The sequence below is a fragment of the Hipposideros armiger genome, unplaced genomic scaffold, assembly GCF_001890085.2.
Source record: "Hipposideros armiger isolate ML-2016 unplaced genomic scaffold, ASM189008v1 scaffold_52, whole genome shotgun sequence".
In the NCBI taxonomy this organism is placed as follows: domain Eukaryota; kingdom Metazoa; phylum Chordata; class Mammalia; order Chiroptera; family Hipposideridae; genus Hipposideros; species Hipposideros armiger.
In genome coordinates, this window is record NW_017731402.1 from 3469532 (window position 1) to 3494269 (window position 24738).

Sequence of the window (24738 nt, forward strand, 5' to 3'; positions counted from 1 at the left end):
TCCCTGTTGTGAAAACATGAATGCCTGTGTCATCACTGTGTTCCTGAAATGTCAAAAATAGACCCAGTGAAAGGATCTGTCATGCAGAGTTCAGACATTTCAGATGAAATGAGGGACAGCTCTTAATTTTTTTTTCTTTTCTTTTTAGACTTCATTGTGTGTTAAGTTCAGTTCCCAGCACAGCTAATGCAATCAGCTGAGGTCATGGTGGGACAGTGGAGCTCCTCATTGTTTCAGATTTACCTCCTGGGAGACACAACCGCCTTCCTCATTTGTTTTATAACCTTTACAGGAAACGCTTGAGGGTGAGTCACATGACTCCCAATTTTAGCTTTCGCTTGTGTTCACACAGATGAAATGTTTTTGCTATTACCTGGATAGATACTCAATTAGGAACTTTACAAAATTGTAAATGAGGTGCTCTATACTCCTCAGCTGCCACACATAAAAACTTGTGTTTGCTTTAAGAGAAAGCAAAACTGACTAAGCTTAGTCTTTTCTTGACTTGAAGTCAAAGAGTACTTGCATGAAATGTCACTAAAAATACATGTAAAAATTAATCTCCAGGAGTCTGTCATCTTTCTGAGATTAACCTCAGTAGCAGGAATTAGTGTGAATCTACTTTTTTTTTTTAACTTCCATCGTATTATGCTTTATGGCAAATATATACCTGGAGGAAAATTGAATTATGTAATGCTGGGATGGGAAACCAGGGCCATGCACTCGTTTTGGGCGAGTCTATCCACGGCCTTAGACGAAGCGTGGCAGAGGCACTCCTGTTGGTTTGTATGAACTGGTGAGGAGAGGTGTGTGGGAGCGGCAGCCCAAGCGTGTGCAGCGACTTGAAGCATGACAGAAAGAACACTTGTCAGGAACCATGTGAAATTGAACTTCTGACTCTGGTTGCTTGGTGGTGACCCCTTGTTTGGCTTGAGAATCGAGTGGTCTTGGGTCCCTGCGTGTGGGAGAAACCACGGAGCAGCTTAATGAGCAGAGACATGCCATCCTTTCTTGTGTGTGACTTGAAATTGTGGAGTCTAAAGTGTCGTCTTAAAAGGAGAGGTTTCCACGGACAAATGGACGATGGGAGACGCAAACTCTGCAGACCTTACCTGTTTAGAATTCCTTACCTGTCAACTGCCTTGCACGTGAAGAGACAGTTACACCTCATAAGAACAGAAAATAAACCCTAGAGAGGTCACTGCAGCTATGAGTGGAAAACAGTGGGAGAAAGAAATCCCCCCTCCCCCTCCCCCTCCAAGACACCCCTGTTTGGCGATGCCCTTCCCCTGAAATGGCCCAAACTATGTGTTTGGCAACAAGAGGCTGCTACCTTATCTAAATGCATTTTTTTTTTCCAGCTTGTGAAAGCCCATCCCTTGCCAAGGGGCCTGTGTGCCTGGTTAATGATCTTTAATGTAAATGATTGTCTGCGCTGATTAACATTGAGCTTGGCTGGTGCCAGACAGGTTGAATTCCGTGGTCCTCCTGAGATTTATTCCCTGCCAGCCATCTGCCCACCTGTGGGAACTGGGCATAGCCAGTTCTCTCTGATTGTGTGCTCTTTCTCTCGGGGGGAATTCAGTGTGAGCCAGATGAGGTGGAACCAAAGGTATTGGGCAGAAGGGAGCAGCTGCAGAGCGTCCTGTGGGGTGGAGGGCTCCTGGGTGTTGCTTTTCAGGCTCCTGAAACCCAGAGATAACCTAGTGAGCCTTCCCAATGAGCCTGCTTTCCGGAGGGCTGCTGACTGGAGTTTCATCCAGGTGGCCATGATGGTGGGTGATCCACACGTCTTAATTTCAGGTTCTGGCTGCCTCGGTCTCTAAGCTGCTTTGGCAACCTTCTGCTCTAGTCACCTTCTTTCTGGTAGGTCACCTGTTGGCATCTCTCCATGAAGGAAATAGACGTGTGGATGGTCTTGCAACTCATAGGGTGGGTAGCGTTAGCCTTTGTCTTCTGACCTAAACACTCACATATATATGTATATATAGGTAGTGACATCTACATACTGATGCCTAAAAAAAGATAGGAAATTGCTTTCAGAGCCACAAAAATAAGAAATGTCCTTTTTTAAAAATGATTTTAAGAAAAAACTTTTACAACCAGTTTTTAAAAATCTGGTGGCACAAACCCTTAATCTCTCAGGTTTCCCTTAAGAATTACTACTCCTGTTAAACTGATGATTATTGAAGTATTCCCCTCTCAGCAGAGTGACATAAAAGACACCCGGGGACATTGGCCGAAAGCATTTATAAGGCACACACTTCCATTAGATCTTTCATCTTTCGCTGGCCTTCATTGCCTTCCAGGGAATGGGGTCTGTCATAATCGCTGGCGGCAGAATGATACCGGGCAGTGTGCTTGTGGTCCCCTGAGGCAGAGAGGGAGCCTGGGTGGCACCCAGGGTCATGAGTTGTCCATTTTGGCCTCTTTCCCAGACCAACTTCTGCCTTATGCTTGGTTGGTTTGACCAGTTGTAGAATCTGATGTTTACTTTAGAATCCTGGAATGGAATGGATTAAGAATGGTTTCAAACCCAAATTCCTTATTTCTAGGGAATTATCAAGTCTATGCATTATATTTATTTATTGCTTAAAAAAGTACTTAATAGTCGATGGGGGAAAAAAAATCTTATAATTTTGCTTCTTTGGTCATCCACAGTGATTCTATTTTCTGAGACAAATACCAGTTTATATGGTCTAATAAAAGATTTTTTTTTAAGTTATTTAATCTTACATATGTTGAAATCTTACATTGCTATTGAAGTCATCTTATATTTATTTATCATGAGTTGCTTTACTCGTTCCAGTTTTGCTTCTTCCCTCCCAGGGGACGTTTGGCAATGTCTGGGGACAGCTCTGACTGTCCTATAGGGGGCCAGGCCCGGGATACTGCTCAGCCTTTTACAGTGCACAGAGGAGCCCCTCGCCACAGACAAATGTCCAGCCAAATATCAGTAGGGCCAAGGCCGAGAAACCTTGCTTTAAGGAATGCACAGCATTAGAAATGTCGTGGAAAATCTGAAATCTCTGGGGCAGCCTATCCCTAAGGAATGCAAGTTTTTTGCAAAAGTGCTTATAAGGGGTCCTGGTTGAATGAATGCATTCGTGGACTGTGTGGCTTGTATAACAATGTATGAAGATAGTAAAATATATTTCTTTTGAGTCACAACTATTGGCAGAGTGTCTTATTTTAATGTAATTTATTTAGTAGTTCTTTGATAGTTGGTTAGTTATCAGCAGCCTGAACGGAGGATTTGATTGCATTGTCAGGCAGGAAAATCCCATTTGTGGTGGAAATTACTCTGTGGCCACTGATGGGAAGAGCTGCTTGTGGTCATGTCGTCCCCGAGGCCATCTGTGGCCGAGGACAGGATAGGGGTGTGCCCGCCCGTAACCTCTGTGTTGACCAAAATGAGAAGGCCTTGTGGAAGTTTAGACACAGAAGGGAATCTCAGTCAATTTAAGTCTAATACTTTCTGTTTCGAGATAAACTCTAGCGTGGAAAGGTTAACTTTCCTTTTCTAATCATCCTGATGTGGTTTCTCCCTTGTTTCAGCTCTTCAGGGCATTTTTGCCTGCTCAATGAATTCGCTTTCCAGTTAATCAGGTGCTCATGTTTGGCATCGTTGGTTGTCACCCTGCCTTGCTCTTTGAAATCAAGGTTAACCTTTTATGCATTTCACTCCTTAATTCAATCAAACTAACTTTGGGGCGGGGACAATGACTTATGCACCTTTGGGTCCAGTCGTAGCCATAGAAATGTTTTATAGGTTTCAGACCCCCAAGAAGCTATTTGTTGAGCTGATATAAATGACCCACAAGCTTAGCATGACTGCCAGTCTCAGTATACAAAACGGACTTCTACAATAGATTGGTGTTCTTTGTACCACAACCCACTTTTCACACGTGGAAACTCATTATGTCTCTGACAAGCATAAGTTCTCTCAGATGGTGGTTACTGTAGCTATAGATCTGTTTAAAACCCGACTCTTGATGGTGTTTCATCTGATATTGGCTTTTATTTTGGGGGGGGGGTGGTCAGGATACCTTGCTTAAGTTGCCTTCCTGTGGTGAATTGTAAATTGTAAGAAAGCCAAAATTGCATCCTGGAATAGGACATTAAGGAAAAACAAGGTATGACCAAATAAGGCATGACCATCAGTTAATGATACCATATCAACCTTGATTCATCAGTTGTGACAAATGTACCATACTAATGCAAAATGGGAGAAACTGGGTATGGGGTATATGGGAACTCTTTTGTACTAGCTTTGAAATAATTCTACACGTCTACAGTTCTAAAATAAAAAGCGTATTTAAAAAAAAAAACCCTAAAATTGCCACTATTTTGTTACAAGGATGTAGCAGTTCATTTTATCGTTCTCTTTTTCTTTGAAATAGGCTGCCACAGAGTCGAATTCTTTGTTTGCCTCACAGCTTTTTGCCCGGGAATGCCACGAAGTGACCTTTTCAAAATGTGCCCAGATTGGTTTGAGCCATGTCAAGCCACTATTATGTGCCTACCATTGCACTGACTCATTTCTAGGTGGTACAATTAAAAGACCAGACAGAATTTTCAGGTTAAAAAGTTACATCAACAAAAAGTGTATTTGTGGGTGCCAATTGAAATATTATCGGCTGGGAATGCTAACCGGCAGTGTGCTGGTTGGCCAATGGGACATGTCCCTTTTTTGTTGGGCCTCCAAAGGCATCTGGGTGACAGATGTCAGTGTCTCTGTGGAGCCTGGTGTAATTCAATGCCTCTCAAAGTGGAAGAAGGAATTGTGGTTTCTGGGTTCATAAAGCCACAAAATACACATGTGGGCCTATTGTATTGGATAAGTCACTAAAAATGTTTGTGTGTGTGTGTGTGTGTGTGTGTGTGTGTGTGTGTGTGTTTAAAGAAACATGGATATAGTATGAGAGAAATGAAAAATTGGTGTGAATTTTTAAAGTTCTACTGGAAATTGCTGGCAGTCCCTCAGGCCCGTCCGTGGTCCCCACCCTGCTCCTCTGTTGGCATGGTGAGTGGGGACCAGTCTGAAAAGCAATGGACTTGAAGATAGAAGAACTTGATCCCCCAGTCAGTTTGAGTCAATTACCTTAGCTAGAAACGGACACCATAGTCATCCTGAAGTTTTGTTGTGAACACGGAATGAGATCATGTAAAATACAATACAGAGCTCCCCAGTAACTTTTTGTTCCCTCAAGCCCTGGCCGCTTCTGTAATATCTGATTGAAGAGCTGTTGCTCTTCAGGCTATGAGCCTCCCTCTCTGCCCCAAGTTTAAAGCTAGAAAGAGGCCTTAGACACGGGCTCGTCCTTCTCACGTTACAGCTGGACTGGAGACCCAACAGGCGGTGGTCTCCCTGTTCAGCCCTCCGTCCCTCTGGCCACCGTTGGCCAGGCTGTCCTCTTGGGCAGTGTTACTCAAAGTGTGTTCACGGACCAGCAGCATCACCTGGGAGCTTACTAGAGCTGCATAGCCTTGGGTCCTGCCCCAGATGTACTGATCAGTCTGGCTTTAACTGGACTCCCAGCCGCCTCATGCACAGTTGTGTTTGAGGGTGGTGGTCTCCTTTTAGGAGAGGACACAGCTGTGGTTTACCAGCAAGGGCAGTGTGGGTCCAATTCAACAAGTGGAATCACCCCTTCCTCCTGCTGCACCCCTCCAGTCTGCCTGTCCCTGCCTCCCACGGACCTCCCCCTATAAGGGGCTCAGCATTGATCTCTTCCAGGGGCAGGGTCTTTCCTGCTTAGTGCAGCCTGCAGCCTGCATTCCCCCATCCTGCACAGCCTTCATCCTTCTGGATTTATCTGTTATGTCATGCCCCTGATGTTGGGCTGATGCTCTTTTATTTCCTGTTCATGTTAATTTGTGCATTTATTATGCATTTTCTCATCATTGATGTTAAGGGCCTTAAAATGCTTGCTAGTGTGTATACCACGGTGAAAGTTTCATCATCATTATTAGCTCCATTGCTTTGCTTTGCTGCTGCTGCTGCTGCTGCTGTGTGTATGTGTGTGTGTGTGTGTAAAACTGATAATATTAGGCCTCGATGCATACTTGAATAAAACTTTATTGATAATTACTCCTTAAATTATCCAAAAACTGAATTGGCAAGCTAAAGTGACGACAAGTGGTGAAATCTTTGTCATAATAAAATCCTTTACAATTGGATTCAGGATTTCCAGTCTCTTACATTTTAGCTTTAGAAGATCAATTTTTAGTAAGTGGAAGTAATAAGGTATCTAAATTCAGCGCTGAGGTTTACACTGGAGGAAAGATTTTTGTTATAATATGTAGTGTTCGTAAATGTATAAGAATAAGAGAGGTTTTTTTTTGAAGGCATCTTTTTATACCGAGAAACAGATGATCTTTTTTTCTAAACTATGTTAGCTGCACCCAAATTAGTAAATGTTAAAATAACTATGACTGGTAAAAACATTTTTCAAATTCTTTTTGCTTTTTATATAATTAAATGAAATCCTCCATTGGGTAGTTGATCTCTCAGATAAATTAAGTCTTGCCAGACTGTCTGAGACAATAACTAGTGAACCAGACCCTAAAAACTTGTAGCATTCGAAAAATAACTACTGCAATTTATATGGCATAATTAAAGATATTTTTTCAATATTTAAAAATTTGTACTTATAAATCTTACCCTGGCTTAAGTGAATCTAGTTCAGCTACTGTGAAAAAGCCAATACTTCTAGCCACAGACAAAAACCAGTTTCAAAGAATGGCTTTCAATTTAAAAAAAATAAGCCTTTTTTGAATTTAAAGCCCTAGCTGACCTCATTACCAAATTTGTCCTGGTTTCCATCTGCACTTCACTTTCTAGGCACTAATGCACTTACACAATGGTTAAGGATGATTCCTTTCTTCACAATAAGCATTTATTTTGCTTTTGGTATGTATGTGACAGGTAACTTCTGGAATATAAGGAAGACTGGGTCCCCTTGACTTCAAGATGCTTACAGTCTAATAGAAACCTTGCAATTCCCAGTGGGTAGGGTTTCAGGGGTCACTCTAGCCAAGTGAATGAGTAGGCATCTACACAGGTGAAAATTACTTTTGTAACTTTACAGATACTAGAGATTATGTTGACTGGCAACAGGTCATGATGTATGGGAATTGGATGTTTTTTCTAAGCTCCAGTTAATCTTTCAAAATCAGGTTAAGACTTTCCATCATGTTTGTAGCATTAAACATTAATTACATAAAGGGTTTCCTAAGTATGGTACATCTTTCTGGATGTACTTGTGTAAAAGGGAGCCACTTACGTAAAAGTTTAAAAAAGAAAAAAGAAGGTGCTAAAAAAAAGCACTAGAAAAAAGATCAAATAGTTTGAGATGAAACGATCCTCTCCAACCCTGAATTCTACAGAGTACAGTGAAGAAAGAAAAGAAAAAAATAGATAAAAAAACAAAAGTAGGAAAGACAGGAAGTCAATATTCTGTCCAGTAGAATGTGTATCTGATACAAATATCCAATAGGCTATGAGCACCTCAATGCAAGAATTTGGGTTGCAAGTCAAACTAATTGAATAAATGTTATTTATTCAATTACAAGATATTCACTACAAGAATATGGGCTGCAAGTCAAACTAATTGAATAAATGTTATTTTATGAGTAATAAGATATTCTAGGATCATCTACCAAGTATAGTAAGTAATATCGCATCAATTGTAGGTATCCTCATTTATTGTGACCTCTTTGTGTCTCCCGCTGTTTAGATCATTAGTCTTCTTCACTGCTAATGAACTAATGTGGTTTTATGGTCACCAGCTTCTAGCTACTACTTAAACAATCATGGGTCAGGGGGAGTGGGAGCAGTAAAGCACCGAGCCAAGACTCCTGGTAATTTGTTGTGTTCACAAATGGCCAAAAGAATAACAGATTAAAGAATGATAAATAGTCACCTGGCAAAAATATTTGGCCTTTTTCAAAATTATGGAAGTTATATTTAGGAGAAATGTTTTTGGTAAAAATATTTGAAAGTTTGTTTTATAATCATAAGTAGCTGGGGTTATTTTGACTAGAGGGAGGTGTGGGGGGGGCGGTGAGAAAGAGGGAGAGAGAGAGAGAGAGAGAGAGAGAGAGAGAGAGAGAGAGAAAGTTGGGAGGGAGTGGGGCAGGTGATAGGGACTGTGATAGGGACTGTGGAGTTTGTCAGTTAGGAGAAGGAAATGAGATGATTAATTGGTGTAGAATAAGAATAGAAAACATGTAGGATGCAGGCTCCTGAGATTTCAGGGCTTTCCATTAGTTATTAGGTGGAGATTTAAGGAGAGATGGTGGAAACCACGAATAATTAAGGAAAGAAAAATGTATAGTGAAAAAAGGCCCCACACTGTTTTCCTGGTATTCAGGTAGGGTGTAGTTCTGGTCCACCCAAATTCCCCTTACCTTCTTTTCCACCCAGCAACGACTTTTGTTCTCGCCATGCTGAGCTGCCTGAGTTCCCTGTTGATGTTCTGATTTGTCCCCCTCTGTGCCGTTCTTCATGCTATACCTGGGGCCTTCCATGTGTGTGCGCCTTGCTTACTTGGAGAGACCAAGTTCAGATGCCAGTTTCTGTATGAAGGCCTCCTTAATTCCTTTCAAGTGCAATAAAGCGATTCTCAGAGGAATCAAAAATGTCCCTCTACATATTTGTCTAACTATGGCTTAGTTGAGCTAGACCAGTGGTTCTCAACCTTTCACAGGGGTCGCCTAAGACCATCTTAACACATATTTTCGATGGTCTTAGGAACTGAGACACTGCTCCTCTATCCGTCTCCAGGCCCACATGCAGATACGCCCACATACGAGTACACAGCGACCCCTGTGAAAGGGTCATTTGACCCCCAGAGGGGTCGCGACCCACAGGTTGAGAACTGCTGAGCTAGACGAAGTCAGTTTAAAGATTAAATCAAGTTTTCTAGTTGGATGAAACCAGTTGACTATGCTCGTGGAGCTGTGTTCGCACTGGGACACTACCTCTTGTCCGCAGACGTCAATCCTTGGAGGACACACCTGCCTAAGGACCAGACAGAGCCATCTTTGCCTGTCATGGTAACTTAGGCAGAGAGATCTGGCATTTGAGCTTAAAATTTGTGGGAGAAATCGTACCAAAAAAGGGAAAGACCAGGTGAGAGAAGAGGCAAGGGGACAGGCCACACCACTGAAGTGACAGCAGAATTGTTGGCTAGACTGGAGGCATTACGTATGTGTGCGCGCGCGCGCAGAGGCCTGGTGGACTGACTCTCCTGGACCTCATCAGGCACATAAACGGTGTTAAGAAGCTTGCAGGTAGCAATTGCATTCCCACCTGTACAACACCAAGGTCATCACAAAGCCCCAGTGCTGCATTGTGGTGAAAACATGGGTGACCCTCAGATACGGTCCCCCCACCCCTCCCTGAACATACAAAAAAAGCCTCTTCAAGTGCCTCCCCACCCTCTTCTCCTTTGCACAATGAAACACTTTAGTTCTGCCATCTACTCCCTTCTCTTTCAGCTTTAGCCTGGAGCTCTTTGCTAAGAATACAAACAGAAATATTTCCACCAGAACGTGAAATTTATGTCCTTCAAAGTATGGTATGAGAGTGTCTGGAAATTTCAACTGGCCTGACCAGTTTATTTCTTAACCATAACAAGCAACGAATTGCCATTGAACCCTGGAAAACAGAGATTATCCCATTTAGTTTCGACAAGTGAAAGCCAGAGCGCCATGCAGACAAAAAAAAAAAAAAAAAAAACCCAGCCCACCAAATACCCCAGTTTAAAGATTTTTCTGGGGAATTAAAAAACAATGCTTGTTTCTAGCTAATACTAGGCTTTGAATATGAGCTAAGACTCATTGGTTTGGAGTAGTGTCTCCCCCTGCCCTGAAGAGTGAGTTTCAGCAGTTAGGGTTCTGTGCATATAGACTAGGTATAGGGGACATTGCTTCCAGGGCTGTTTTTCCTGGTGCAATAGGAATATATTAAGGTACAGTTGACCCTTGAACAACATGGGGGTTAGAGACACTGACCCCCGGCACAGTCAAATATGCTTATAAGTTTTGAGTCCCCCAAATCTTAGCTACTGATAGCCTACTGTTGACTGGAAGCCTTACCGATAACATTAATAGCTGATTAACACATTTTGTATGTTTTATGTATTATATACTGTAGTCTTCCAATAAAGTAAGCTAGAGGGAAGAACTGTTATTAAGAAAATCATAAGAGAAACTACATTTATAGTAGTGACCATATCCATGTACAAGTGGACCCACACAGTTCAAACCTGTGTTATTCAAGGGTCACCAGTACTTGGGTGGCCAGCCTTGTGCAGAACCTAAGACTGGAGAGCTGAGGGCCCCTGAAGCTTTGTAACATAGCTGTGACCTGTGTCCACCCCCCAGTAATGTTTGTGGGGTACAGTCACACACGACCTTGTCTCTGCACTCTCACATGCACATTATTGACTGACTTCTGGTTATTAATCAGGGTCTGCAGGTTGCTGAAATGGGGTGTCCCTGTCAGGGGGAATGGTGGTCCTTTCCCAAAAAGATATGCACGGAGCCTAATGGGAATGATGTCCCCTCACTGGTTTCAGAGACACTTGGGAACAGTCAGTGGTTCCTACCAGCAGAGTTCCTGTTGTAATGTGGGTTAATAGCACCATTGTACTTTCTGAGAGTCCCTGGGGAAAACATTCAGGAGGAACAAAGTGGAAAAAATTAAATATAGAACATGTTAAAAATGTTTTGGTTTCAGTTCTTACAAGAACTTAGGGTAGCAACCCAAATACAAGTATTTACTTTTACCAGCAGATAAATTATTAGCACATTGGTTGTTTACACGTGAGTCAGAGCTTCTAAAATTTGTTCCCCTAAGTAGGTTGAGGCTTCTTCTCTGCCTGTTGTCATGGGTCTAAAAATGGAAACGTGAGTCCAAACTCTTTCCAAATCATAAAAGTAATTCTAAATTAGTGGAGCATAAATGAATATGGTTTTATTTGAGTGTCATCGTCAAGTTCCCCAGGCCAGTTTGGGGGCAGAGGCCTCAGACACTTTACTAATTAGGTCAGAGCTGCTCACCCTGGAATAAGCATACCCTCTTTCTGACCCGTTGGCATCGATTTTTAAGAGTTTTTGTCTGAAGCGATCCCATAGACGAAGTCCCTTCTTATTGGGTTGTCAGAAAAGTCATGACGTATTTTTCTGTTTTTCATTGCAAAAAATGTGTCACGACTTTTCCGACAGCCCAATACAACGATACATTGCTGAACCCGGAAATGGAGTGGGTTCTGAATGATGAGTTATGTATTACTACCTCCGTTATGTACCAACCTGTCCTAAAGATGCATCTTAAATGTATGAGGTCACATTCTCACATTAGTAAGTTCACTGCCGTGACATAAGAGTGAATCTTGGTTGATTTAGGATCTGTGGTTTCCTAGATTTGGAACACTGTTCTGATAACAGAAGTTTTACTATTAGGCTAAATGTATACAGACTCCAGCATTTATTCTGGAGGTAAATTTTTTTTAAACCTATGTCTTAATCCAGTCACATTTCCCAAAAAATGAAATGCAGGGTGAAAACCTAATAACACACGCAGTATGGGGGGTGATAGAGTCTGTCTGAACTTGGCCTGTACTAAGTAAATGGTAATGACTGTCAGTCCTCCCTGCTTGCTTATTAATCCCCTGCTCTTAGAATGCCAACTAGTGGATTAATTCCATTGTTTGCTTGCATTGTGGCTCTTAAAATTTTTATCTTAGGCACTTTTCTTTCTTGTTCTCTCTAAAAATTATAAATATTGTAGAATGTAATCACCTAGAAAGGGAATGCTATTTTCATTATTAAAGAAGGTGAAAAATAAGGGAATTGAGTATGCATCATAAGAAAATAGAAAAAGAACAACTAAACAAAATAGAAAAGCTAGAAAGGAGGAATTAAGAGCTAACAAAGATAAAAGGTAAATGAAACAAAATAAAGTTTAAAGGATAAATAAATCCAGTAACTATTTGAACGGAGCAAGAAAATGAACTCCTATCCTAACTGAGGAAAAAGGAGGGCAAAAATAGATTATAGAAATAAGAAAGGAGACACAGGAGGGATTAATCAATTTTATAGGAAAATGTTACAAGCGGGCCTATGGCAACACATTTGAAAACGTAGGGATAATTTCTTAGTAAAATACAAATTACCAGAATTGATCCAAGAAGCATGGAAAACTTGAAAAGACCAATTACTATAGAAGAGGTAGGAAATGTGATTAGAAGTTACATTGAAAAAGGCACCAGGACCCCATGGAGTTCCAGCTGAGTTTTATATAACCTTTAAAAAACCAGAAAATTTAATGTACCCTTTAAAAAACAGAAAATTTAACCTTTTAAAAACAGAGTGTTATTTATACTATTTGAGGATATAGTAGAATATGAAAAGGTTCCTAGTTCATTTTATAAAACCAGCATAATTTTAATACCTGATGAATTTTAAAGAAAAGTACAGACCAGTATTATTTATGAAAGGAAATGAAAAAATTTTAATTTATTAACAAGTAGACTCTTGACTGCATCAAAAGGCTAATGCACTATAATCAATACTTTATTTTAGTTATACTAGGATGATGAAACATTGGGGACTTTTATCACCATCATTCATTATTCTACCCTAACATATTAAAGGGGAAAAGTTTATGCCATCCAACAGAGGCTGAAAAGCCATTCGACAAAAGTTAATCAGCCAATCCTAATGTATTGCAATCTAAAAAAGCAAAAGAGGACTAAAAATAAGTTACTTAAACATAAAAAAGCCTACATAGTACCAAAAAAATCACCCCAACAATACTTATTTCCTGAGAGGCAAAACACCAAAATTATTTCAACTATAAGTAAAAGGATGCCTGCTTTTAGAATTATTTAACATTGTCTTAGAGGTCCTAGTGAATGCAGTAAGACAGTGAAATGTTTGTATGTTTTGAAAATCCAAGTGTCTCTAGCAAAACAAAAACAAAACTGCAATTCATAGGGAAATTTGACAAGGTAGCTGAATAAAAAAGTCTATAGAAATCATCATCTCTTCTATGTTATGAAAATGAGCACCTGGAAATGGGAGCTAAGCATTCCTTTTCTCAGTATTAGTAAATTTCCTAGAAAAAAAATTTGTATCCTTTGCAGTGAAAAATACGAAATAAAAATATATAACAGAAATATTGGTTATTCCAAAATTAATACATTTCTTGCACTTTTCTTTAGAATTTCCAGAATAGTGAGGCTTTCTCTTTCTTTTTTTTGAACTGAATAAAATAATTCTGAAATTTATATAGAAGAATAAATGCATATTACTTGAGAAGAGCCCAGACAAATATGAAAAAGAAAACCAGTGAGGACAAACTTGGCTTACAAGTGCTCACAATATGCTCAGAAAGTCGGTGACCATATCAGTGTGGTATTGATACAGGATTACATAAGTAGTTCAGTAGAACAGAAGAGGGAACCCAGGACTGTGTTTCATTCAGTAAGAGAAGTTAATGTATAGTAACATGAACAGTTTAGCACTGTTGAGAAAATATTACATTATTTGATGGATGGTACTGGGGGTGGGAGGAGATGGACCTTTATCTTACATTATAAGCAGAAATAAATGCCAGAATCTTTAAATGTAAACAAGCAATTCCAATTTCTAAGAAAATACAAGAAACTACTAATACTTGTATAATCTTGGGGATGACGGAGAAGTTCTTAAGCAAGATTTGATACCTCAACAGACACACTGGGGAGGGGTGTTAGTAACATGTGTGACAGACAAGGGGTTACTGTCTGTAATATTAATAACTTAGGAATTGGCAAGAAAAACACGACTCAGAATAACAACAAAGAATGTGCAGCTCACAGAGAGCAAATGCAGACAAGTCATCAAACCTGTGAAAAGTAATTCACGTTTGCTAGGAAAGTGGATATTGAAACAACAATGAGACATTACTGTAAACCCATCAGACTGGTAAAAATAAAGAAGAATAGCGCTTTTTTCTAGCAAGGGCGTAGTAGAGGCAATATTTGAATACTACTGATGGAAATGTGAATTGCCGTGCTTTATTTGGAAAGCAGGCTGGCAATGCATATTAAAATTAAAATTTAATATTGCTTTTTTACTAAACAGCCTTTCCCCTGGCTATCTGTCTTCTAGAAATAAAAGCGTCTGTACACAAAGTTGTATGTACAGTATGTTTATTGTACCACTATAGCGGCAAAAAGCTGAAAATTATGCAAACGTCCATCAGTCGACAGGTGGCTAACTTATGGAGTGTTTGTACCATGTCTCATCATGGAGCCGTTGAACAGGAAGAACTAGAGCAATGTGAGAGTTGGCTTTGGAAGGGTTCCTGTGAGAAATGGATGACATGAGCAGTCAGGGGCAGAAAAGTGTATAATATCCAGTTGTGAAACAAAGACACGGCCTCCCTGTCTTTGCCCAGTGTGTAAATCCGTGAGCATGGAGGAAAGGTGAAAGCACTCCTTATCTAATGAGGATGATATGGGGGGAGGGGGCGGCGTGCAGGGGGAGAAGGGATTTCTAAGGCTCCTCCTCTCTTCCCCCCTCTAATGTAAAAACCCACTCATGGGGTTAACTGCATTCCGTATTTTTCCCGTGGAGGAAGCTACACGGCTCTGGTTTGAAGTTAGAAATCCTGGTTCCTTCTCTTAGACTTCCTATTCTTCTTTGCTTTCTCCTACCAGCCTGTGCTTGTTTTTTTTTGTTTTTTTGTTTTTTTTTTTAGCTGAGCCATCCCGCCACCTGTTGGCAGCTCCGCGGCTGCTCAGCTCGGGCTGACCCGAACCACTGTTGCTCAGAGCTCAAACTCTTGAGCGAGCTCTTAACCAACTGAGCCACTCAGCCGGCCCCCAGCCTGTGCTTGTTTTGATGCCCTGGTCCCCTCTCGGGTTTCATGAAGATATTAATTATGCATATTATGAGTAAAATTCTCCTTCTGGTTCCCACTCTGTGCAAGCGCGTGCCCCTCTTTCACGGCCCTGGTTTTTTCACGTTTGGCGATTCTTGGTTGTCGGCTGGTCTTGATATCTGTGACTCCATTCTGCCCCTTTCTCATCAGAGGAGCCTGTCACTGGTATTTGTCAGGTTGAGGCCGTGTGTAGGGCTTGGTGGGATGGGCCAGCAGGTGGCTTTTTGGGGGTGGCTACTGCATGTCCCCCCCCCTTTAGCTACCTCCACTTCTAGCCTTAGGGCCACACGCCTGCTTTCACCTGCGTGATAAAGGAACAGGAAAAGCTAGGGGACACCCCCTCCCCCACCCCCAGCTCCTTGCATCACTTGACTTGAATTTCTGGCATCCAGGGGATACTTCTTACTTATTGCCGTTCTCCTCTCCACACACGAGGGCGGCTCTGGTTTTATTTTTCTGTCCAACCCATTTTATTTCTGTTCACTGATGATCATCTTGCCTACTTCCCCAGGACGTTTATGGATGTGGTATTTTAGTCTGGATGGAAGAGCGGTGGTAGAAATGTCCGCTCAGAGGATCCACATGAATATAAACCTCAGCTATCTCCCTAAGCCTTAGTTTTCTCATCTGTAGAGCGGGGATGGTAACAGTACCTATCTCACAGGGTTATGGTGAAGATTAAAGTAAGTGATGCTCTTAAAGGGCTTAGAACGGTGCTTGTCAAGTACAGGCAGACGTCGGAGATATTGTGGGTTCAGTTCCAGACCTCCGCAATAAAGTGAATGTCACAATAAAGTGAGCCATCGTCTTTTTGCTGGTGGAGGGTCTTGCCTTCAGTTTGTCAAAACCTCAATATCTGTGAAGTGCTGTAAAGCGAAGTACAGTAAAACAAGGTGTGCCTGTACCAAGAGTTCCATCAAAGTTAGCTGCTGTTTTCAACACATGGGATTAGGGTAGAGATGCTAGGTTGCAACATGGGTTTTCCCTCCTAGTTAATATATCTGCCATGTCTTCTGCATGACATTTTAAAAGCCTCTGGTTTTATTGATATATCTATTTGCAGGTGTTTCTGTAGACAAATTCCTACAGTTGAATTCCTAGATGAAAGGGACATCAACATAGATGATGGTTATCGTTTTGGGGGACTCGCCCTCCCAAGTATTACGCTGGCTTCTGCTGGCTCTGGTCGTTGAGGAGAGTACCAGTTTTTCTCATGCACCACATTACTCCATTTTATCAATCTTTTAATCTTGCCATTATGGAGGGTAAAAATATCACATTTTGTGTCTGTAATCAGTGAGGCCAAGTATCTCTTCATATTTTTGTGTTTTCTTTCATGAGATGCTGATTCGCACCTTTTGTCCATTCTGTGTTTGGGTTGTTAACTTTTCATTGATTTGTGTTTTTTTTGTCAATAAGGTTTTTCTCATGTGTTGTGTATTTTGTCTAGAGCTTTGAATTTTAACACTGTGCTTTTAAATAGGTTTTCTCTGTGGTGTCTTGGAAAGCTGTCAAGTATTTATAGCATATCTTTTTATGTTAAAAATAAAAAAGGGTCCCCTCCTCCAATTGTGAAAGTTACACATACACATTTTTCTAAATCTGAAAAAAGTAATTGGAAAAATTAGAAGGTAAAAAGCTATCAGCAACAGAAAGAACATTACTCTTTATTTTTTGGCATTTTCCTTTTTGTTGTCTTCTGGTAGGGAATGTGTATTTTTACATAATTAGCATCATAATGTTAGTATATGTTATAGTCTATTTTTTTGTCATTTAACAGTCTAATATGTGATATACAACATTCCATCTTGTCAATGTACAGTATCTTATTTAATCATTTCTCTTCTGCTTAAATTTTCATTGTTTCCTATAAGAGAGACAAGGTGCAGTGACTATCTGTCAAAATACATTTTATTAAAAAGTTGGATTACGTTCTTATAATCCCTCCCTGGAAATGGGATTACTAAATTAAGCACTGTTAGGATTCAGACACTTTCGGTGCATATTACCACTTTGCTTTCCTAAAGTGTGGTTCCAGTTGATGTCCATCTGCATAAAGACGCTCACTACACCTTCCTTAGAAGAGGAGCGTCAGCCTGAAGATGAAGATGTGGGAGAGGAGCCTTCAGAAAGAGGCATAGCCAGCAGGATGCCAGGGGCTCAAGTGGGAGTGAGCTTCAGAGGTGTGAGGACGAGCCAGAGGCTGGTGGGGCTGGCGCAGCGAGCACAGTGGGACGGGGTGGAAGGGAGCGACGCAGACACAGGAGCCTTGGCTCTGAGGGTTGTGTGGGCCACCGCAAGGAATTCGCATTTTATGCTTAAGGTTGTGGGAAGTCAGCAGGGCGAGCTGCCAGACAGAGGGCGGGTGTCTTGATGTGATTATTATTGCAGGTAAGAGCATCCTAGAGGCTGTTGCAGTAGCCTGTGTGTGTGAGAATGGTTTGAACACCTGGATGGTAACATCCAGGATGGAGAGAAGGGGATAGTTGAGGATATATGGATATATATATATATATATATATATATATATATATATATACACACACACACACACACACACACACACACACACACACACACAGGGTCCCCCCAAAATGTATACACATTTTTAAGAAAGGAAAAAAAACAATTAAAATTGTAGTATTCAATATATACCAATAACAAAAGATGAATACAAGTCTTGTGTATACATACTTTTGGCACCCCTGGTATATATATATATATATATATATATATATATATATATATATATATATATATATATATATATATATATATATATGGTAATTGCGCTCTTAGGGGCCCACTGATGGACTGGATGGGTAGTGGCCACCGAGATACAAAGGATTAGCTGGGGAGCAGGTACAAGCAGAATCAGGAGGTAGAATCAGAAGTTGGTGTTAGGTCTCTTAGACCTCCAGGTGGAGATGTGATGGAGATGGCGGAAAATGAGGTCAGGCTTTCTAGTCATAGAGCCAAACGGACTGGGTAGGGTCACAAAGCATAAGGTATTTCTTCCGTCTGAAAATTTGCTCAGGATCCTGAGTAACTGCCCTACAATAATGAGCGTTAGGAACGCAATCATTTCCTAAATTAGGGAACTGTCTGAAAGCTGTCAGGTGATACATACTTCAGGATACAAATCATTGGGTCTCGGCTGGCATCTTGAGCAAAGTAAGTAAGTGCATGATATTATGTTTACTGACTGACGTTTAAAGGTTCAAGAGACCTATCCCCTTCTTGATGAGACAATTTTCAGATGTTGTGGTAAAGTCACTAGTGACTTGATTGTGTTAACCTGTGAGCATGTAACCACACATTGTCCTTGCTTTTGTTTTTTTTTCATAAGGATTTGGAAGAGAAAGCCAATTCATGTTAGGAGGATTTGATTTAAGACCTTGTAAGGAAATTCAAGACTTTGTGCTATAATCACGAAACCTTGCCTGTGTTATGTAAAGATTTTTGCCTGTGTCATGTCATCCTTGTTTTGTTCAATTTATTCCTCCCCCTCCAAGTGTCCTAGTTTCTCTTCAACTGTAGCTGGTTTTAAACAAAACAGAAACTTGGGTTCCCCCCCCCCCACAGCATCTGGATTCTTCATTTATTACTCATTCTTTTTAAATAAGTGATAATACATTCTTAGCAATTTTCAAATCGTGTTTTCTTTTTTCCTGATTCTAAAAGAATTAGATATTGGAAAAGATAAAGTATAAAGCGGTGATCCACCTGGAATCCAAATAGCCACAGAGAAAGAATTGGTTACCATTTCGTTTCATTTTCTTCTAGTCCTTTGGCTATATGTATGTGGAAATAGTTAATGTATTTGGAATAATGCTATAATGTTGTTTAGAATGATGGTTTCTAACCAATAGTTTATGGGGTACATTTTACGATAATTTGTAACATTTCTGGAAACATGATTTTTGAAGGTTGCAGAGTATGGGTAAATTCATGATGGCTTTTAAGAAATTTTAAAAAAAGAATCTCAAGATGATCTCCATAATTGACAAATCCTCCAAAAATTAAAACCCAAAGCAAACAAAATAGAAACACTGAAAAGTCTTTGGAATACTCCGAAGTTCAAATTTTGTGTTCTGAATAAGATCTTGTTTTGAATGAAGTCAGCCTTCACACTTTTCTTACTTCTGAAAATTTAATTATCTTTTACTTAAAATTAAATTACCTTTTATACACATCCTCTGTTTTCAGATGGAACATACTGATCCAGTGTGACCCTTTGTGGTATTTCATAACATCCCACATTACAAAAGTCATCCCAATTTTTAAGTGTGGCAAACAAATGATATTGAGCAAATTCTTTTGGTAACATGTCAGAAGTGCTAGGAGCTATAAAAAAAGATGTGCATTTAATTGTAAGTACTAAAGAATGAAAGAATCTCCATGAATTTTTAAGATGATTTAGAAACTTAAATTTAGAAAAAAATATTCCCTAAGGGGGGATGTAAGCAAGCTTGGAAGCCGACTCACCTACAGGCAGACTCCCGGTAGAACCACCATGGTCATTCACAGGTGTGCCTTCTGTGGCCTTCTGTTGTCAGTAAGGGCTGGGGAAGTCCAGGGAAGGCTGCTGTCTCTTCAGCCCCCTTTTCTAGCTGCATTCTTAATTAAGACACAAGCTATAAAAATATATATGGGTAAATGTGTAAAAGTTTTCAATTGGGCTGTTATATGTGTATATAATTTTATAGCTTACAGTTCTCGACATTATATTGCGAATGTTATCCCGTGTTTTAAAATATAGCTTGAGGACATGAATATGTAGATATTTGTAATTTATTTTCTCTATGATTGGTCATTAAGGTTGCTAAGCTTTTCAGTTTTGTTTTTGTAATGAACTTCTTGGTTTGTGTCACTCAACTATATCCCTGATGAATTCCAAAGGAAAGATTCCTTGAATGAGAAGTATTAAGTCAAGGCGGTGGTTGTATTGAGTCCCCTAGATTGTCTGTAAACTCCTTATTTACATCCCAGTGATACCCCCCTTTTTAGGCTTTCTTCATCTTTATTCTATTGCAACATATTCCCAGCAGATTTCCTCGTTTTCCGTTTCCATTAACTCTGGGTTACTCTGCGCCACTGCTAACCAACCTCAGTAGTCCTGGAAACTACAGCACATCTGGGGCACCCCTTCCTGTGTCTATACTCCTTTAGGAGCTTTAGCTACATCCATGTAGCTAGCCTCCATACCTTCTTCCTGGACCACCCCCCCCCCCGACTTGGGGAGAGGGGAACCTACAGTTTTGTACATGCTGCGACCAGTCTAAGCTTATGGTCCTGTCTCCCGTCAGACTTCCGTGATGCTCAGCATCCTTGTCTCTGCCCAGCTCTGCTCCCTTTTGCTCTCTAGTTGTTCCAGACTTTGATATTCTGGACTCAATCTCTACTCCCTGTTCCACTCTCAGCTTCTATGACCTTGTCTTTTACTTCTTTAAAAAAGCAAAACAGTAGAACACAAAACAGCAGACCTCAGTTCGGGAAGTACAGATAGAGTCCAGGGATGCTGCTAAACATCCTACAATGCACAGAATAGCCTCCTACAATGAAAAATTACCTGGCCCCAAGTATCCATGGTGCCCAGGCTAAGAAAGCCAGTGTCAGACCTACTCTCAGATCTTGGGGCCATAGTCCATTGGTTATCCATTCGTCTCTCTTCACTACAGCTGCTTTGTGGAATGGTGGCTTTCTTTTTGGGATATTAGATTTCAGAAGTCCCAGGGTACCCTCAGTTAATAGTGGGAGCAGGGATAGTAACACTGGCTTAGGGCTGGGTGGTTGTGTTGAATCTAATTGAGCATCTGTCCCTAGATTGTGGTGCTGTTCTGGTTGGGTCCTAATTGCCTCTAGATAGAGGGACTTGAACTAAGACTTCTGATATTCCCGTCATTGTTAACATTGCTTAATTCGGTATTAAGATTGTTGTTAACTAGGTTTAGTTGTGTTTTAGTGGAGGTTGGGCAGAAACTGATTTCCATGAGCTGGGGAGAAAGATATAGGTGACATGAAAATGGATGCACACCACTTGGTCAATGAGTTTGATTGTAAACGGAGGCAGCAGAATTGGAGCAGGAAAGATCACGTGTGGGCTTCTCCCCCCCCCCCCCCTCTCCAAAATAAGCTTTTTCTGTGCATTTTTCAAGGCAGAGACTCAATGGACAGGGAGAGAGGAAACATACTAAAATGAAATGTTTGGCTGTGGGAGAGTGGCTATTACTCAGAAATCTGAATTCTGTCTTCATTTTTATATTAACACTTGGCATGAAATGACCATTTAATTAGTGCTTTCATTTGCTAGGGCTACCGTAACAAAGTACCACAGATTGGGTAGCTTAAACAACAGAAATTTATTTTCTCACAGTTCTGGAGGCTGGAATTCTGAGAGCAAAGTGTCAGCAGGGTTGGTTTCTTCTGAGGCCTTTCTCCTTGGTTTGCAGATGGCCTTTTCCCCCGTCTCTTCACATTGTCTTCCACTGTACCTTCTTGTGTCCAAATTTTCTCTTCTAATAAGGACACCAGACTTACTGGCTTACAGCCCAAGCTAATGACCTCATTTTAACTCTGTTACCTTTTTCAAGCCTCCATCTCCAAATAAAACCACATTCTGAGATACTGGGGGTTAGGACTGCAACGTTAGAATTTGGGGGGACACAATTCAGCCCGTAACCATTGGGTAATATTTGATGTGAAGTCTAGATGAGTTTTATCTTTAAGAGAACAAGCAAATTATTAAATAACTTACTCTGTTTAGGTATATTTTCTTATAGTGTATTGTGGTTCTTATTTTTTTTCTAACTTTTCAGCCAATGTGTAAATATGCAACAGCTTAATTTCATAGTTTTAGATATTGTCAAAGAAAGCGGCTGCTCTTAAATTTAGATTATTGAGTACTTGTGTGTCCTCACCTGCTGACTGTTAAAAACTGGGGTATTTTTCTTCTTTTGAGAATTTTACTGAAATGTTTGGAACTGTCAACCTTTCTATCTGTGAGGGTATGCAGGGTTTCCACCAAGACTTCAGCAATCCTCCCAGCCACAAGAGGTCTCTGGCTCCCCTGGTGTTCTGTTTTGTTGTCCCAGCACCTCTGGAAATCCCAGCCTTTGAGCACCTGTGGGAACTTGAAAGTCTAGTTTAGAGTTTCTTAGCTGCCATGCCATGAATATTAATGAGTGAGCACACCACCAAATTTGAGTTAATATGGAAAGTTAGCTTTTTGATACCAGTGGGAACACTTCCTGTTTCAGCCACACCCCGTGGGCTTGCAGACTTGCTTCAAGCCAGAGAAAAGAGGAGGTGTAGCTTAAAGCCAGTCACAAGCCAGAGAAAGAGCACGTGTTTTTCCTGGCCTCAGGAGTTTAGTAAATAGTGGTCAGGTGGGTAAACTATACCCCTCAAACGGGACTCTGTGCCCTTGATCTATGCCTAAGGGCACCCAGCGGGTTCATTAGAAAATGGTTTGCACACCAGAGATGGTGGATTTATAGGGTGGTGTGGTCTCTCATGTGACACCAAACCCCGCTTGTCAGTTCTGTTTGGTGTTGTAGCTTTGTATCATAGTTATCTTTGTTCCAGCCTTTTTCCCCCCTTTTCAAGACTGTAAACTCTTAGAGGGCCAGCAGGTTGTGTTGTCAAGCTTGCCTGGTGTGGGGTCTTGAGTGCAGGAACTGAAGAGAAGCTGAGTTCCTTGTGAAGGACGGACCTCAAGCGCCTGCCTGTCTGCCCAGAAAACTCAGACATAGCTTTAATAAGCAAACAGCCCAGCCCTGAATTACAGCTACCTACTAAACCCTATGCACTCTGGTTATTGCCTGTCCTGTTAGATACGTCCTGGGTTCATCTTTGTACCTATTGAGAGCTGTCATTTAGAGATGCAAATTGCTGCAGGTGACAACGTTATAGCAGGTGTGGCTATCTCAGCTATAAATGCTGAGCTGGGTGGAGCTACTGAATCCTTACGGTAGGGGTGGAGCTTGACTCATTCCTTATCCACCAAGAGCATTTCTTTCTAGCTGTCATTGACGTGAATCATCAGTATAAGTAAGCCAGCTCAGTGCATTCCTCTCCAGTTGTGTTAAAACTTGCTGGTAGTCGCTGAGTACCAGCAGAGGTTCAACACAGGGAAAAGAGAAGAGGAGACGAAGCCAGGAACCTGAGGGTCGTCAAGGTAGGTTTCCGGCTGTGTTGCTGTGATGCTAGCCCAGCCAGATGCTCTATGGTGGGAAAGGTGGCTTGTTTTCTGTGAGCCTGGAGGACAATTGAAAGTAAGAACAAGGATGCTACTGTGTGTTTGTTCTCTGAATGCATAACATCTCCTGTTGGCATGGAGTTGGGTTTTGGCATAGTACTGTTTCTATATCAGTGGCGTTATTCTAGCTCATACCAAGATTTTCCTTTATAAATTACTTCTTTCTGGTGTTCAGGGTGGGCTGTAGTTGACCAGTTTTGTCTACCTTATGTATAGAGGGGATGGCAGCAAAGAATGAGACTTGCAAAGAATTGTCATCTGAACCCTCCTCTTCTCTACTCTCTACTTCTCATCTCTGTCTTGGCTATTTAGAAACATGTACACTTGTTACTCCAAAAACAAAGGCGTAATGGATCCTTTTTCTTTTTGAAATCATAGAAAATGTAGACCATTTCAGTTTTATGAATGTTGTTCTTTGATTTAGAAATCACTGGTTTGGGAGGAAACAATTGTGTTGTTCTTCTTGTTCTGTTTTGGGTCTCTCTTTTCTCTGTTGTGGACTTCGGGGTCTCATTGGAGAGGACGGAGACACCAGCTGTACTTAGCCTCAAGTGAAATAGCTTTTGAGGTTTAGAAGTTGTGTACTTGGACAGTGATTTAGGGCTTATATCTGAATATTTGATTGGTAATGATAGGAATCTTTCTTCTCCTCAGTATTTGCCTTACATGTCTTACTCTAAGTGCATTTGTTGTTATTATTATTATTATTATTATTATTAGTTTAAGAGAACAGATATTAGCACCCAGAACATACTCAACTGGATTTTTCCTTTGGGTTTCGCTGTCATTTTCCCTCCCTTACTACTCATACGTATGAATATACTTTATGATTAACCCGTGATTTTTCTTTTTCTTTACTGTCTCATTTGATGATGATTCATAAACTGTTAGTTTACTATTGTAATTAGTATTTGGCTGTATGTTGCCAAAGCCTGAAATAAACTGGAGTGCAGGCCACACCTTTATGCTAATGAGGTAGGTTTCTTAAAAAAAAAGTACTCCTAATGTGAAATGTGGTTTATGATTGATGGCATCTAAGGCAATAAAAATGTATCAGCCATATGATGTAACAAAGCCTATAGTCAAATCTGAGTTATTCATTAATAATATACTTTATTGCACATTGAGAAATGTATTGTTTACATGTGTATGATTTAGATTGTGCCAATCAAAAAAAGAACAGGAAACAAGTAACTAAACTATAATCAAAGAGACAAATTAAAGAACTGATGTACTGGTATTGCCTTTTTTAAATGCCTGTGAGGAGGATGGGGCGAATTTTAATTCCCATGGGACTTTGAGTAAGATTCAAGTAGAAGCGAGAGGGGAAAAAGTTTTCTATTTAATTAGACAGGAGAAAAGGGATGGGAATGATTCTCACAGATAAATATATTTTTTAATTAAAAAGGTTTTTTTTGGAGTCTCATATTACAACTAAATGTTGATTTAAAACAACACGTTTAGGACATTTTCTTGTCACTGTAGAGTACAACTGAAAGATGTACAATGACAGCAGGAACAGAATGATAGGAAT

The 24738-nt window shown here is 40.6% G+C and overlaps 1 protein-coding gene across 10 annotated transcripts in view; it reads left to right on the forward strand.

Annotated features, from left to right (window-relative positions):
- The window catches only part of NEDD4L (NEDD4 like E3 ubiquitin protein ligase), a 270127-nt gene that overhangs the window by 59970 nt on the left and 185419 nt on the right, over positions 1 to 24738 (forward strand). For 2 of the 10 annotated variants that reach the window (XM_019640646.1, XM_019640651.1), the window contains exon 1: positions 22971 to 23123. The exons of 7 other annotated variants lie outside the window; for them this stretch is intronic. The gene's annotated coding sequence lies outside the window, so the exon portion shown is untranslated. Of the gene's footprint in view, positions 1 to 148; positions 306 to 22970; positions 23124 to 24738 lie in introns of those variants that run through there. One more of the 10 variants, XM_019640649.1, reaches the window with a different exon arrangement.